We start from the raw sequence: 4387 nt of genomic DNA, 5'->3' as shown, positions 1-4387 counted from the left end.
AACGTTTTCTTTACTTCAAACAATCTTACGCACGAAAACCACGAGGAACGAAATCTTCGAAAAAAATCGTTCGTATAACAAAGACCAGGAATTTTGTCATCAGAAAATAGTTCCGAGATTCTCAGAACCAATTCTGTGACATCGATCCTACGCTCTCGTGTTCTCGTTATCTGGATTCTTTGATCAGTTACTAATCGTGTGATCCAGAGTACAAACGTCTTTTACGTAACGAGTCGCCGAGCAGTAGCAGCTCCCCCACATTTTCGTATCCCATCCACAGAACTAGCGATCCGGCTCGGACTCGTTTTCGTCATTATAATTGTTTAGTATCATCAATAGCCAGGGAAAATATGATTTTAATAACTTTTCTCTATCGCAGGATTATTTGCTCACACAATAAAGGAAAAAAAAAGTTTGCCCCCAGAGAGATTTGAACTCTCGACCCCTGGTTTACAAGACCAGTGCTCTAACCCCTGAGCTATGGAGGCTCACACGACCATTTGCTCGTAGCGCCGTACAAGAGGCCGCACAGTAAAATGTCGCTGTGACATGCTCACCAATTCATCGATTTTCGATTACTACGAATTTTTGTTTATTTTCCGTTTCAACGGTGACGATGATAATTACTCGGCTGATGTCATTTTAACTGACGTTTTCCGGTATGTCAATTTACTGGAGGGCTCAACGTGAAAATTAGCACCAATTTGTGGTAAAATTTAAACTTCAATTTACGATTAAATCGTCGAGACCGTTGTTTATTGATTCAGAAACTATTAATTTGCAATGGCAATAAAATTATTTATCGTCGTTTGCCGCGGGGAACTGGAATTTTGATTTTTGTTTGCGGTTTCGAGCAACGAATATTGCGAAAGTGAATAAAACCGATGGGGGAAAAAACGTTTCTTAATAATCTCAAAATCTTCATTTATTGATAAAATTGAACATTTGTTTTCAATATTTTAGTAGCGTTTCGGCGGAAGGTGATCGAATTAGACTCGCCAATAATAATCATGAATATCGCATAAATTCCCAAGTGTTTGATATCCGAAACGAAACAACCGTGGAGCAAAACAAACAGCATATAAATCTCGGGTAATCCTTCCACTAATTATTTGCTCGGATAATCGCATTGTCACATTTCCCGTTAATTATCGACCGGAATGAGAGAATAGTGAGGGAAGATTCGTTACATAATTTCAAACATTCTGCTCGTTTTTAGAAGTGAGAAGCACTGGTCCAATAATATACAGTTTTGACGTATTCCTCTCGCTGGTTCGATCAAAAGTGCTTAAATTTGGCGTCATAAAAACTGGGTCAAACCTGCAAAGGTTCGTTTTTTTATTTACCGTAAAAAAACATAAAATCCGAAAGAAGAATGTGTAATAATTTCGCGAGGAAAATTCCATCAGCACTTATTAAACGAGGAAATGGTGTATAATTGAAATTTCCTTTTGTCAAACGAATCTGTCCGGCTCGCGAGGGAATACGGAGCCAGAAAAAAGCACGAATGATGTTCATCTCCGGCCCCCGGTCCATTGGTATGAACACACATCCAGTAGCAAGCGTATAATTAGATGAAAGAACATGCTCCAATTGTAAGTTAGCAGAGAGCACTTGCGGCTTCCGCGCGAGAGTTTCACCGGGGGCACGTTCGCGTACACAAGTCCCTGATACACTTGCCGGACTCGACCGGAAACTGGAGCGCGCTCTCGAGCCATAAAGTCGTTTTCCAGGGAGAAGAAATGCCTCTGTGAAAGGGCCAACTTTTCAGGAGGTTCTTTTTCGAGGAATCAAAGCTCCGGCAGCCTCGCGAGTCTGGGCCATTAGGGAGCTGAGAACTCGACAGCGATGATACTCTCGTCGTCGCATACCCCGTAGAATTCCATGCTAGCCCATCAGGAAGCCGCGGCTATCCGTGGACAGATTTACCTTCAAGCCCTTCGACACACTTTCACATCTACAGATTAAATTACAATTGGCTCAGACGGGCTTCTTCGCTCAGCGCACAAGAACTTCATTAATTTCATCGATGATTAGACTCTCGTTTAAGCGGATAATTGCTCGACGATATCTTTCGCCAGAGTTATTAATATCGACTTCGCGTTCTCCGGCGATTATTAACCGTACCCGCTTTCCCATCTGGATTACTCGCCAATTTTCAAACTGTAACAATTTTATCAGCTTCTTAATCAACTCTTTGAGTATCGGTGTAATTTTTTTACACCAAAATTCGGATTTCCGATCACATTTTAAGTGCCGGTTTCATGAGTGAGTCGATACAGGGCACTGTTCAAAAAGTTATTCGACTCGATTGAGTGTGCGTTTACTGAAGAAAAACCGAAAAAAATCATTTCTCGATACGAATCAATGGATTTTGGTATGAAATGAAATTCGTTAACACCGAAATCTTTCGTGGCGAGCTAAGCCCACTATCTCGGACTTTCTGCCGGGACACAATAGCGTTCGTGAACAGCTTCGGTTATAAGGTTTTCGGAACTTTTGGAACTCGATTTATAACGTTGTCAATGGGATCACAAAAAACTCCTATTTCAGGGGTCTTCGCGGGGCTGTGAGAAAAGACGATTATTCGCTTTTCAATGGCGCTCCGTTCATTCGGGGAGTCTCGTGTCCATTAGGTGCCCCATACACTATCACACTCCGGGATCATTAGAGTCCGAGGATTTCTCTGGCCGAGAAATAATGTCGAGAGGACAGGAGGAGAAAGTGAAAGAGTGCCGGGCCAAGAAAACCGATCGAGCTTTATAGATTAAGTTCTTCCGCACACTCGCGTTCGCACGTACACACACCGAAGTAGATGAGCGCGTTGGTGGAGAGTGCGAAAAACGAGGAAAACTCGGTGTAAACTGTCCTCAATATTTAACCTCCCCAGCCCGGTAAGACACCAAAGTATCAGTGTGAAAAAATAGCTAGTTCTTGTGTCTTAGTGCAGTTGAGAAAATTCCGCGATGTGTGTCAGCCCCACACACACACATTTACGACCCGAAGAGGCTCACAGCGTTTTACAAAGTGGGAAGCCGCCTATCGAGCTGAGAGGTTTAACGTGACCCAGTGCCCAGGGCTGCTTACATTCCTTCCCTCGTGAAATTTCTATCCTTGCCTCGTTCCAGTCTCTCCTATATCGTAGGAGATCGCAGCAGCCTCTCGTCGCGTGTCATACCTCACACAGAGAGTACACCAACGCTCGAGAAAAGCGAGCTATAGATTGGGCGCCGAAGAGGACTCGGGTTAAGAAACACAAAGGCACACACAAGTCCCTTAAGGCATCGGACCAATTCGCTATTCACCCGTGTCAAACAATGCAGTCATTTAACGTTGCTTTATTCCCTGCTTTCAATTAAAACTTTTTTTCGTCATTCAGGAGGAGTTGATTTTCGAAGAAAATGAGAAAAGTAGTCGAACATTTTGACGTTTGTTTCAGCGTGCTCGTGCTGAACTCCTGGCTTTTACGAAAATGTATTTTTCATGAGTTTCAAACGGCGAATGGCAAATGCAAGTAGAAAAAGAGAAAGAGAGAGGGAAACAAAGTTTCGAAGGAAGAGAGTCAGGTAAGCGAAATACGGAGTACAAGGTTGCCCGAAGGGTGTGTTTTACCTGCTCGAGATGCGGAGGCGTCGAAGCGACGAGGCTCCAGACGTACTTTAATCGCGGAGGCTTTGGCGTTTTTCTTTCAAAGTGTTGCTGCGGCCTAAAGCTCCAAAAGTTTAAACGGTGGCTACTCCAAAAGGAATTAACCGATCGCAGTTTATTCGCTCGCCCTTATTAGTGGCTTTCAACGATTGGCAACACGTACCGGGAGCGACGGAGCAGATGATTTTGAAATTGGATCGTTTAGCATTCATTAAAACCCAGAGAATTTCCAAGCGGTCCTGCATTCATAGCGATGTTTATTGAATCGAGCGCAAACTTCTCGTTTCAACTGCCGACCTCATCGTCGCAAATTCGTTATCAAGTGCATCATTTCGTACGAGTAAATCCTCCGCGGCTAGTCAACCGGATCAGGCTCCGGGCGTGATTTCTTCTTCAAGAAAATATCTGCGCAGAAGTGGCCGAGGCACGCGCTGCTCTTCCGAGGAGCTTGTTATACGAAAGCACTGACAAAGCTCACTTCCTGTTCCAACGCACCGGCTGCTAAAAGATTTTCAATGCAAAAAGTTGCTCCTAAGTCTCTGCCTACAGGTGTTTTTTCGGGCAAGGCTGAACTACGACGCGCAGCGTCTCTGCTTCAACATGCAGATTTCCGAGTCATGCATGTTCACGAAGTCTCGAAAGTTAATTATTACTCGGAAACTACGTTGAGCCGGCGGTTCAATGACGCTACCGCTAGAGCGCGCTCGATCGTGGTCACAGATGCTTCGAATCTGGTGGC

At 44.1% G+C, this 4387-nt stretch overlaps 1 non-coding gene across 1 annotated transcript; it reads right to left on the bottom strand.

The window, feature by feature from the left end:
* Window positions 1-415: 415 nt before the first annotated feature.
* TRNAT-UGU (transfer RNA threonine (anticodon UGU)) lies at window positions 416-488 on the bottom strand. The gene has a single exon. It is a non-coding gene; the product is annotated as a tRNA-Thr (tRNA).
* Window positions 489-4387: the final 3899 nt, after the last annotated feature.

Source organism: Venturia canescens, chromosome 5 (assembly GCF_019457755.1).
Source record: "Venturia canescens isolate UGA chromosome 5, ASM1945775v1, whole genome shotgun sequence".
Lineage (NCBI taxonomy): Eukaryota > Metazoa > Arthropoda > Insecta > Hymenoptera > Ichneumonidae > Venturia > Venturia canescens.
Note: the sequence above shows the minus strand (reverse complement) of the source record. Positions and strands in the feature narration are given on the sequence as shown.